At 45.8% G+C, this 12,681-nt stretch overlaps 1 protein-coding gene across 2 annotated transcripts in view; it reads right to left on the reverse strand.

Annotated features, from left to right (window-relative positions):
• Positions 1–12,681, reverse strand: part of asic1b (acid-sensing (proton-gated) ion channel 1b) — a 928,708-nt gene that overhangs the window by 202,634 nt on the left and 713,393 nt on the right. The gene's annotated exons all lie outside the window — the stretch shown is intronic.

The raw sequence follows: 12,681 nt of genomic DNA on the forward strand, positions 1-12,681 counted from the left end.
CTACGAAGCCCTGCGAAACTGTTTCTACTGACAGGAGAACGGGCAAAGGCGGGTTACTGGCACCTTAAAACCAGTCGCTTCAGTCAGATGGGGCTTGTCAGCCTTGGCTGGCAGCTCATCTAGGAGAAGGAAAACTCTGATCTCAGACCTCTGCTGCCTTGTGGCTATACCCACTCATGGGGAAGGCTTCAGGAGTAAACCTCAAGGGGAAAAGTCCAGAGCTGGAGTCCCTAAGGCAGTCATACATTGAGTTCAATGCTGACTGGCAACTCCTGCAACACTGCTGGTACCAAACTGTATCGGTCTCTGCTGTTCCTTTGGGTTCACCAGATGTGTGGAGAGGGGGAGTTTGCTACATGGACAACAGCTTGCTCTCCATATTGTACTGTCCAGGCTTTTGCATATCTAGACAGCTAGGATGCAATATCCATCGTTAACTCTGACTGACTGAGGTCTTCGCTCACCCACAGGCCCAAAGTCATCAAATGCTCCTCTTACATTAACCCTTTCATTCCTGGGATCATTCTTGTCAACCTCTTCTGGACCATCTCCAATGCCAGCACATCCTTCCTTGGATATGGAGCCCAACCTCATAATACTTGGATTTTCAGAAGGCCTGTGATAAGGTGCCGCACAGGAGGCTGCTTAGCAAGATAACAGCCCATGGAATTACAAGGAAGTTACTAGCGTGGGTGGAGCATTGACCGGTCGGCAGAAAACAGAGAGTGGGAATAAAGGGATCCTATTCTGGCTGACTGCCAGTTACCAGTGGAGTTCCATAGGGGTTGGTGTTGGGACTGCTGCTTTTTACGGTGTATGTCAATGATTAGGACTACGGTATTAATGGATTTGTGGCTGAATTTGCCAGTGATACAAAGATAGGTGGAGGAGCGGGTAGTGTTAAGGAAACAGAGAGACTTAGATAGTTTAGGGGAATGGGCAAAGAAGTGGCAAATGAAATACAATGTGGGAAAGTGTGTGGTCATGCACTTAGGTGGAAGAAATAAACGGGCAGACTATTATTTAGATGGGGAGAGAATTCAAAATGCAAAGGGACTTGGGAGTCCTTGTGCAAGATACCCTGAAGGTTAACCTCCAGGTTGAGTCAGTTGTGAAGAAGGCGAATGCAATGTGGCATTCATTTCTAGAGCTATAGAACGTAAAAGCAGGGATGTGATGCTGAGGCTCTATAAGGCATTCGTGAGACTACACTTGGAGTATTGTGTGCAGCTTTGGGCTCCTCATTTTAGAAAGGATATACTGACATTGGAGAGGATTCAGAGAAGATTCACAAGAATGATTCCAGGAATGAAAGGGTTACCGTATGAGGAACGTCTGGCAGCTCTTGGACTGTATTCCCTGGAGTTCAGGAGAATGAGGGGGGAATCTCATAGAAACATTCTGAATGTTAAAAGGCCTGAACAGATTAGATATGGCAAAGTTATATCCCATGGCAGGGGATTCTAGGACAAGACGGCACAACTTCATGATTAAGTGACATCCTTTTAGAACTAAGATGCGGAGAAATTACTACAGACAGAGGGTGGTAAATCTGTGGAATCTGTGGAATTTGTTGCCATGAGCGGCTGTGGAGGCCAAGGTCATGGGTGCATTTAAGGCAGAGGTAGACAGGTTCTTGATTAGCCAGGGCATCAAAGGGTATGGGGTGAAAGAAAGCAAGGGAGTGAGGATGACTGGAAGAATTGGATCAGCCCATGATTGAATAGTGAGCAGATTTGATGGGCCGAATGGCCTACTTGTGCTCTTATATCTTATGTTCTAATACTCCACGTGTGGTCTGACCAGTGCCTTATAATGCCTCAGCATTCCATCCTTGCTTTTATATTCTAGTCCTCTTGAAATTAATACTAATATTGCATTTCCCTTCCTTACTACTGACTCAACTTATGTTAATTGTTAGAGAATCCAAGTCCCTTTGCACCACTGATCTTTGAATTTTGTCCCTTTTAGAAAATAATTTATGTTTTTATTCCTTCTACTAAAGTTCATGACCATACACTTTCTTACACTATATTCCATGTGTCATTTATTTTTCTATTCTCCTAACCTGCCCACGTCCTTCTGCAGATTCTACTTCCTTTAAACTCTCTGCCTACCTCTGTATCATCCCCAAATTTGGCCACAAAACCATCATTTAGTAAAAAGATTATATAAAACATTTAACATGATCTGTGAAGGGTTTAGTTCTCTGTAAATGGCATACATTTCTTGCAGTACATCTCCCCACACATTGCTGATAGAAGTTCCTTCACTTCTTACATCTCATTGTGATCACTGGTAAAAAAAGATTTACCTCAATTATTTGACACAAGTGTAAGGGTTTTTTTCTTTTATGTTACTGGGTAGTCTAATTAAAATGGCTTCTTTGTTATGTTATAATTGAAGTGGCTTCTTTGTTATGTTAACTGCTGAGAAAGTCCTCCCGCTAGAAGTTTGCTTGGATTATGTTACTGATAAGAGGATGAACAAACCAATTGGGATAGATGTTATTCTTTCTGTGTGTCTGTAAGTTATTGTGATGCGCGGGTTTTTGGGCAGAATGTGGGAGAGAGAGACAGAGGGTGGACAAGGTGCTGAGTCCGCTAATGGGATCGGACCCTGTGCAGGAGTCCGAGGTCCAGGGTGTTCGGCGAGGAGAAGAGACGGAGACAGACTCGTGTGGCGTGTCTGGTCGACCACCACTGTTGGTCCCAGGCGGCAAGTCGAGGTGGTCCGAGGAGAGACGCAGGGTGAAGAAGGAGGGTCCTGAGCTCCAACTGTTTGTGCACGAAGAGATTGAACTTTGATAAGTGTTGTGCCTTTTATTTTCCTTTTATATTTTATTCTCTATTGATTATATAGTTCTAGTAATATCTATAAACTGTAATTCATTTAATTGTATTTGGTGTATTGTCTGTTATTTGGGCAGGGTGGAGTACATCACACAGCATCCACACAAACTAATTACCCAGTTTGATGGGGCCGAGGGCTGTTTCCCTAGACGACAGCGAGCTGAGCGACCCTGAGGCTTGCCAGGGGGGCTACACAAGCCACAGGTGATGCAGGAGACTGGGAACTCAATGCCCACTTAACTCTATCAAAATCCTCTTCCACCAGATGGGCTAGAGTAACTTCAGATGGGTTCAGCCAGACTTCCTTTTCTGGGCTTTATTACCGGGAGCCACCTCAATGGAGAATGCCATTAACTTGGCTTGATTCAAATCACACTTGCTTTTAAAGTAACCCTTTTGAAGCTGAAGTCAAAATAAAAAATCACAGTTGATGGTCATTCCTGGATTGTTAGCATTCCCATTGGAGGGGCATCATAGTTGAGCTTTGACTCTGAGCCTCTCACAAAAGGGAATCACTGGATAGTGACTGAGGTGCTCTTTTGTATAATTAGTAGTGAGGGGTGGGTGAGACCAAGTGATGGGATCATTGTTGCTGCTCTAGGAAAAATTGAAGATGGTCTTTCTTTTCTGCACACACCCTTTACTTACTGCATCTGCTCCACTTGCACATCACATCTCAGTCCAGGAGAAGAGGAGCAGAGAGGAAAGTCTAACTTTCCGGACTTCTCCACCCTTAAACTCGTTATTCTGATGAGTTCAAGCTCTGGGTATTCATTCTCTAGAGCTGGTTCAATCTATGACCTGATTGTGTGTGATGTCCCATACAATGCCAGATAAATCTATCTCTTGGATTGCTCTGAGTTGTCTTCAGGAGATTATTGGACCATCTGCAGAGCTCAACACTATTGCGGTCTGATGCTCTTGGCGACAAAACCACCAGGAAGTTTCTTACAAAAACCATTCAGGTGGGCTGCTCTGAGGATGCTTTCAGAACTGTTTGAGCCTCATCCAAACCTCTCTTCAACATTACATCTCTCCTTCCTCTTTTCAGATGCTCCTGCCAATTTGATCAAGCATCTCTTGATACATTTGGGTGTCAAATCTGTCTTACCAATGCTCCTTTGTAGTGCCCCAGGAGGCATCATTGTATTATAAGGTGATTTTGAAGCTCAAAATCAAAACAACAAATCATGGACATCTAATACAAAAACTAAAATGCTGGATGCACTCAGGTAATCAGGAAGCAGCAGTGGGGAAAGGATGCAAGTTGTTGCTGGAATCTAATTCAAGACATTTTAATCATTTCCAATGTGACACCAGTCCAATTTAATTCTAAACAGTAAGCTGCAGGCCGTACCCATCAGCACGCTCGCTATACTGATTTCACTCAGTCGATACCATTAATCTTATAATAACTGCAAACACTTTCTTCGTCAATATGCACGGCACCACACTACTTCTCCCAACCCCCAAGCTCAACCACAAGACAAAGAGCCAGCATCACTTTCTATGTTATCACTCCAGTCTTACTGAAATATCTTTGAAGAGTCTTATAATCTTAAAACAGATTGTGCAACAGGTTTCATGCTTGGCCAATAACAACTTCCATTTATATAGTGCCTTAATCACAGCAAAAGTATCTCAAGGAGCTACATAGGAACGTCAAAGAAGAACTGATGTCAAGACACAGGTGGCCAAAGGTTTGGGCAAAGATGCAGGAATTAAAAGGAGAAAAATGGTAGAGAGGCTTAGGGAGGGGATTCCAGATCTAGCAGCTCTGGCAGCAGAAAGGGACAATTGACAATGTGGAGTGATTAGAATCTGGGATGTTTAATGGAGGAATTGGAGGTCAAGCGAAAGTATATCAAGTTCCTTTGAGTTCAAGGGAAAGGCTAATGCATTTACTGTAGTCATTGAGTTAAACAGCACTGAAAATGCCCTTCATCCCAACTTGAGCATGCTGACCAAGTTACCTAACTGAGGTAGTCCCTTTTGCCTGCTTTCGGACCATACCATTCTGAACCTTTCCTATCCATCTAACTGTCCAAATGTCTTTCAAATGTTAACAATTGTACCCACCTTTACCACTCCCTCTGGCAGCTCGTTCCACCCTATATGAAAAACATGCCCCTATAGTCCCTTTTAAATCTTACCCCTCCCGCTTTGAACATATGCCTTAAATTTTAGACTCCCTTACCCTGAAAACTGGCTATTCGCCTTATAAGCCACTATTAGGTCATCCTTCAGACCGCTACACTCCAGGGTAAACAGTCACAGTCCCTCCAGCCTCACCTTAAAACCCAAACCCCTCAGTTTCAATAACATCCACATAAATCTTTTTTTTTACCCCCTCTCCAATTTAATGACATCTTTTAAAGGTGAGATGTTATCAATTATCTAAAAAAAAGCTTTGATTTTTAAGACTGGAGCTCCTACATCAGATTGGCAGTTGCTCCAAGCTATATTACTGGATTCCATTCTCTCCGCAGAATAACAGAAACCCACGGTGGCCAAAGAACTATTGTATATAATAAAATTTATTTAAACAAAAGATCTCTGTGTTGTTACTCTCTGCAATACTCCCCAGGAGAAAAACGACAAGGCAGTGGCAGATAAAAGACTAAGGCAGTCCCTGTTAGCAATTAGCTGTGACTAATCTTCTTCACAATGCGGGGGATTGGAGCTTGTAGCCTTCTCTATACAGTATTCTGATGTTAATGCAGTAACACAGTTAGTCCAACATCTCCAAGGCAAATTCATAACAGTTTGGGTGTCCACATGGTGAGTGTGAGCGAAGGGTGTATTTTACTGGGCTTTAAATGGGTAATGAAGCAATATCACTGGTGTTATTATTCAGATATTATGAGGACTACAATGTTTTAAGCATGTGACAAGTTAGATTCCAAACTGTTTAAGAGAATGAAACAAAAAAAAACTTGCAATTCTATATCAAATTTCTGGAGTTTATGGAGCACTTCACAGCTAAGTAAAAGACTTCAAAGTGTTCTTAGTGTGTTGGGTAAATTAAACCATAGGACGTGGGCATTACTGACCAGACCAGCACCTATTTCCTGTCACCAATTGCATCTTGAGCCAGTTTTCTCTGAGCTCAGGTGAGGTGTGTATTCAAACAGAGGGCTGAGAAAGCATTGAGAACCTCCTTGAAGCAAATGTCAAGAAGTGCAACATCACCACCAATTCAAAGGGCAACACTGCTCAGAACAGCCCTGAATGGATGGAGAATCTATTGTAAAGATCACAGCAACTTGGAAAATGGCAGATGCTGGTCCATGATTTCTTTTAACATGGAGTGTCGGTTCACAATAGCTACTGCATGATATTGAAGGTAAGGTCTCTGCCCAATGGCAGGGCAGTCCAAGACTACTAGATGCTAGGTTCTCCTTAGTACCTCAAGACCAGACATAGCAAAAGGAAATGGAAAAGTGAAAATGATAGCAATGATATACTGAAGATCAGAGCAACAACCAACTCCTACCTATCACATTCAGAAATATATAATCAAGTTGCAACAGTCAACCAATCTTGGATCGGCCTCATTGACCACCTTCTGGCCCACAGATAAAATATTCCATGGAAGATAATCAGCTTTGGCCATGAAGGTTTGCCAATGAAGAAAGTTCTTCTTTAATTTCAAAAATATTACTTTATTCACAAAACTTGCAAATATGATACATACACATCACTTTTGTCAGTACAAACCACATCATTCCACTTACATCACACCAACAGGAACTCAAATTTCCTTTACATATATTTCTTGAGTAAATAGTCCTAGGATGTTTTATTTCAGTCATGGGTTCCAGCCTCAGAGCACAATGGTGGGTGGACCCCTACACCGTGACCCTTTGCTGTGGTTGCACCAGGCTTCACCGTGGTTCTGGATCTTGGAATATGCCAGCTTGTAATATTTGGTCATGGACAGCTCCATGCGCTGGAAGACCAGATAGTTTCAGCCAAATTGGAAGGCACCTTCACAAGCTGGTCAATGATCATCTCAGAAAACTGTGAATAATTCCTACAGCATAGTCCCGTGTTATGTGACTGCTTGGAATGAGACTCAAAAAAGGCCTACTGTATTTCTTTCCATACCTATTTAGCAAATGATGACCTTATCACCAGTGAAATCACCTGAAGGGCTGCATAGAGTGGTTCTGAGGCTTTAGCTGTCAGTTAAGGATCTGACAGCGAGGCCCTTCTCCCCACCAGCCAAATAAGGTCTTTGGTTGTGAGTTCTGATGATGAGGCTTCCCAACAGCTGAATGTGACTCAAGGAACCAACTGAATCCACCATCTCCTGCTCTCACAGAGCTTTGAGGACATTCCATTCATATCACTCCCTGACTGAGCTGTGGTCAAATATGTTTTCCTGCACAACTTTTCTACGAGAGGCAGGTGGTACAGCACAGTCCAGCTAAGTGGAATGTTCCACGGCATCCTTAACAAAATCAGGGACAGATAGAGCCTCAGAACACAGTGACATATGGTGTTTGGGTAACATGCAAAGGTGGACATCAGGATTCGGGCAAGATTAGGGACACTTTTCGCTCTCTTGCTCTAGAGATCTGTACACTGGTCTGAATGAATGCTAAAGTATCTCAGGTATCTATTGCAGTGAGGGTACAGGGAATAGGCCGCACTTACACCAGAGATGATGATCTCTGAGGACAGTCAAGAAAGAGTCAATGACATTGTTTGCTTTGGGTCTTCAGTCATATATGGGTCAGACATGGCATGGGTGGAAAATGAATCAGATAACTTTTAACAACAATCCAATATGTAAATGTCATCACAGTTGATGCAATTTGTTGTGCCAGATTAATTAATAAATATTTCATTTCCCAGCTGCAGTAACCAGATTTGAACATGTCACTGAAGGGACAACCCTGTGTTATCCCAGTTAATATCACCACAGAGCTACTAGACCCTACGAGGTCAGTTTCTTTGATGCGTATACATAAAATCAGCACATTACAAGACAATACTGTAAGATGAGGTAAGCAATAATAAATTACTAGAACGCAACATTTGGAAAAAAAAGAGTTGATTGAAATCGCTTAGAGAAAATGGTAAAGTTGTTCAAAGTTCTGAAGAAACATATGTACTCCTTTGCCTGTATTAAGACAAGACCATAAGCTATAGTTGCGAATTAGGCCATTTGGCCCATTGAGTCTGCTCTGCCATTTCATCATGGCTGATCCATTTTCCCTCTCAGACCCAATCTCCTGCCTTCACCTTGAATCCTTTCATGCCCTGACTAATCAAGAATCTATCAACCTCTGCTTTAAATATACATAAAAATTTGGTCTCTGTAGCTGCCTGTGGCAAAGAATTCCACAGATTCACCATTCTCTCACTAAAGTAGTTCCTCATCTCCATTCTAAAAGGACACCTCTCTCTTCTGAGGCTATGTTCTCTGGTCTTGGACTCTCCCACCAGGGGAAACATTTTCTATCTGCCCTCATTAACCGATCAACTCGATGGCTGTTATAACTTATCCCCAGAATAATCCTGGCTTCACCTTATCACAGAATTCCATTTTGTCTTACCTATACATCCATCACCCTCTCTGCAACTGAAAAGGAGGGAACGGACGCCTTTTTACCACAGCTTGCTTCCCCTCTTTTCCAGTTCTGACCAAAGGTCTTGGACCTGAAACATTAACTCTTTTTTTCCCACAGATGCTGCCTAACTTGCTGAGTGTTTCTAGCGCTTGTTTTTATTTCAGATGTCAGGCACCTACAGTTACGTTTTGATTTTCATGCAATAAATCTCTTGAGGTGTATTAAGAATTTGAATGTACTTTGTTGTAGCATGCCTAATATGGCACAATACAACAAACTACCCACTTTTGTGTCCTTCAATGGACTACAGAGAGAAAGACTTCACAGACTGGGAGAGTCTGTGGATAAAGCATCCGTGTGGAGGCTTCAAAGGATAAAGGAATGAAAGCTCAGAGGCAGGTCAGTGGAAACAAATTTGAGCCAACAGAACTGTTTTGACTTTGACATCCCCAACGCACGTCCAACCCCTGACAAACACAGGGAAACAAGCCAAGCAGAATAAAGGTATATATAAAACCAGAACTCACGGTTGTAAAATTCTGTGGTCCGCACAGCCGCCCCTGGAACCTACAGTCAAGGACCATGTCTTCGATTTGGTGACCTAGGCGATTGAGAAGTTGGAACATGGCACTCTCGGTTGCTCGTGGGGGCAAGAAGTGAGAGAAATCCAGCAACTTTTCTACCCACTTCCATCGCTTGTCCTTGAGGATTTCGAGAACATTGGGGTTTACGCTGTGGCTCTTGTTCAGCAGCCCCAGCCAGTGGCCAGTCAGGTAGATGTCCGACTTGGTCATCCTTCGCAGAACCAGCATGTTGTTGTTACAAATGGTGACAGCTGGGAATGAGAGGTTCTTAGCCCAGATCATGTGCAGTTTGGTATGGACTGGCGAGGACAATAGGTACCTGATCCGATTGGAGGACCAGGTGCACAGGAGCCCCAATGAGACAATTAGAGCCAGAAGCCACAGCGCCCGCCGCTGATATGAGAGACGCTTGCAGGAAATGTACCTGATGCCATGCAATTTGGTGTGCTCCAGAAATGGCTGGGTGATTTCGTGCAGGGAATGGTCCATGCTGGTGTTAGCCACATCAGTTCAGCACCATCATTGCTCAAGTCCTTTCTACCTTGCAGTAGTAAAGAGTGCTTGCACGCTTCTCTCTGGCAGGATGCACTGTGCATACATGCTCCTGCTGAGTGACTGAACAGCCTCCACCTCAGCTACAGAGATGGGGAAGCACACTGACCGAGTAGAGGTACCTGCGTGGACCGCTCCTATCCTCTCTCAAATGCCCACGACAGGTATCCCATCCCGCACTGTTCTTTGGGACGCACCCCTCGCTCCTCCGACAGGCTGCTTTTGCAGAAACACTGATCTGAAAGGGCAGCATCAGAAAACAGCAGCTCCCTCTGTCAACCAAGTCCTGCACCAGCCCCGGCCAGACAGACCGGAGCGGGCGGCAAAACTGGGAGGAGACAGGCTACCGGCCAATTAAAGGTACTAACTAACACGATGCTCGCCAGTGCTTCGAACTCGCTGGGGTGAAGGACTGGAACTCTGCGGCGTAAAAGGTGTTAAATAAACAGTGATCGAGGCACGCCGTTGAAAGGCCGCTCAAATAAACTCAAGTGAGTCAGTGCACACTGTGGCAGCAAACCCTCCTATTAACCCATTCCTTCCTGCAGTGCTCAGCTACTTGCCAGAATCCTGATCATTCTTGGAGCCAAACGCGCCTTGCGAATGCAGGAATCCCTGACAGCAACATCTCAGCGCCACGGCGCATCTTAATTTCTTCGGACTGCACTGTACACTGCACACTTTCACAACATGACTGCATTTTAAATTCAAGGTATGCGCTGAGAATCTCGGAATATGTCTTTGTTTTTGCACTAAGGTCTTGTTTTTGCGGTTTCCCCCTCTTTCTTCACCGTTTTGTATAATTCATGATTATTTATGTTCTGCCTGTGTGCTGTCTACGCCGACGTGCCTGTGAAGCTGCTGCAAGCGAGTTTGTCAGTGTACCTGTCCTCGTGCACATGACAATAAACTCGACTTGACTTGATGCTTTGCTACGACTCATTGGTCATACGCGGAGTTTAATTTACATTAGATCGACACACCACTGATGGCTAAAGCCAGAAAGTGCTGTCGATCTGTCCTGGTTCCGACCCTGTACTATATGCTGTGGCAACAGGGGTCTCCAACTGGGCTAGAAGGGAGGAGATGGCGGGGAGGGGGAGGTACTTATAGTGACGCCTCTGTAGAAAGGACAAAATTAAGTCAGGCTGTGAAACGCCATTTCAGCAAGGTGAGCGGATCAGTCCTGTCAGTTCCTTCGACTACAAAGCGGCATAGATGGGCAAGAAAGTCGACATGGTGGGCTGAAGGGCCGTACCGCACTATGACAGCGGAGAGAGAAGAAAAGGCAGAATCTGGAATCTGGAGCGAAGAAAAAAGAAACACACAACTGCTGCAGGAAGTCGGCGGGCCAGGCGGCAGCTGTGGTTGGAAATGGAGAGTTGACATTTTGGGTCGACACCCTTCATCTGGAGTGAAAGGGAGAGGGGAGATGGTCGGTATTAAGAGGTGAGGGGAAGGGGTAGCAGATAATCCAGAAAAGAAGGGGAGAGTGGAGATAGTGACAGAGGCTGGGAGGGGAGAGGTGAAGGTGATTGGAAAGGAAGGTGGAGCATGGAACCAAATTGTGGAGGTGGGAAGGGCAGATGGGAACAGTGGGGGAGGGGACCCGGTGGGAGGGGTGTGTGGGTGATGGACAGATGGAGTGGGTGGGGGAGGGGACCCAGTGGGAGGGGTGTGTGGGTGACGGGCAGATGGAATGGGTGGGGGATGGGACCCAGTGGGGGGTGTGTGTGGGTGATGGACAGATAGAGTGGATGGGGGAGGGGACCCAGTGGGAGGAGTCAGATGGAGTGGGTGGGGGAGGGGACTCAGTGGGAGGGGTGTGTGGGTGATGGACAGATGGAGTGGGTGGGGAGGGGACCCAGTGGGAGGGGTGTGTGGGTTACAGTCAGATGGAGTGGGTGGGGGAGGGGACCCAGTAGGAGGGGTGTGTGGGTGATGGACAGATGGAGTGAGTGGGGGAGGGGACCCAGTGGGAGGGGTGTGTGGGTGACGGACAGATGGAGTGGGTGGGGGAGGGGACCCAGTGGGAGGGGTGTGTGGGTGATGGACAGATGGAGTGGGTGGGGAGGGGACCCAGTGGGAGGGGTGTGTGGGTTACAGACAGATGGAGTGGATGGGGGAGGGGAGCCAGTGGGAGGAGTCAGATGGAGTGGGTGGGGGAGGGGACCCAGTGGGAGGGGTGTGTGGGTGACGGACAGATGGAGTGGGTGGGGGAGGGGACCCAGTGGGAGGGGTGTGTGGGTTACAGACAGATGGAGTGGATGGGGGAGGGGGCCCAGTGGGAGGGGTGTGTGGGTGATGGACAGATGGAGTGAGTGGAAGAGGGGAAAGGAATGGGGTGATGGAGGCTGGGGTTGGTGTAGGAGGAACTAGTGCTGTTCCTCTTGTTTGTGTTTGGCCTTACTTTGCAGGACAGCACTGAATTCGGTAGGGATTTTCTTACTGTTTGAGATGTTTTGAGTGGTCCTGTCCCTTGCCATAAACTGCCTTGGCAGCAGCCAGAGAACGAGGCCACAATGTGGTAATGCCAATGCTGCCCCTATCAGTGAGGCTGTACCCCAGAAATGGAGTCTCACAGGATTTCCTCCACAACCTGTCAGTGCAGCAAGGACTGAGGAACAATCCTTTCCCCCAGAGGGAGTGTTTGGAATAGGGAACACACTGTCTGAAGGTGTGGTGGAGACAGACACTCTCACAGCATTTGAAATGGGTAGCACCGCGGTAGAACTTGTAGAGCCCCAGTGACCCAGTTTGTATGTACTCCTTGTGACATGCTCCAGTTTCCACACACATCCCAAAGATGTCGGTGGGTTAATTGGCCACTGTAAATTGTTCCTAGTGTGTGGGTGAGCGGTGGAATCTGTGGGGAGTGCATTGGAATGTGGGGGAATAAAATAGTATTAGTGTAAATGGATGCTTGATGGTCTGCATGGGTTGGCCATAGGGCCTGCTTCCTTGTTGTACCACACTCTGATTCTTTAATATTTAGTCAAGTACTTGAAACACCACAACATAGAACGCTCTGGGGCAAGTACCAGAAAGCGGGATAAGTAGACAGGTGAAAATCAAGGAATGTTGGATAGGAGCAGATGGTATGGGAAAGTA

This window comes from Mobula birostris, chromosome X, assembly GCF_030028105.1.
Source record: "Mobula birostris isolate sMobBir1 chromosome X, sMobBir1.hap1, whole genome shotgun sequence".
Lineage (NCBI taxonomy): Eukaryota > Metazoa > Chordata > Chondrichthyes > Myliobatiformes > Myliobatidae > Mobula > Mobula birostris.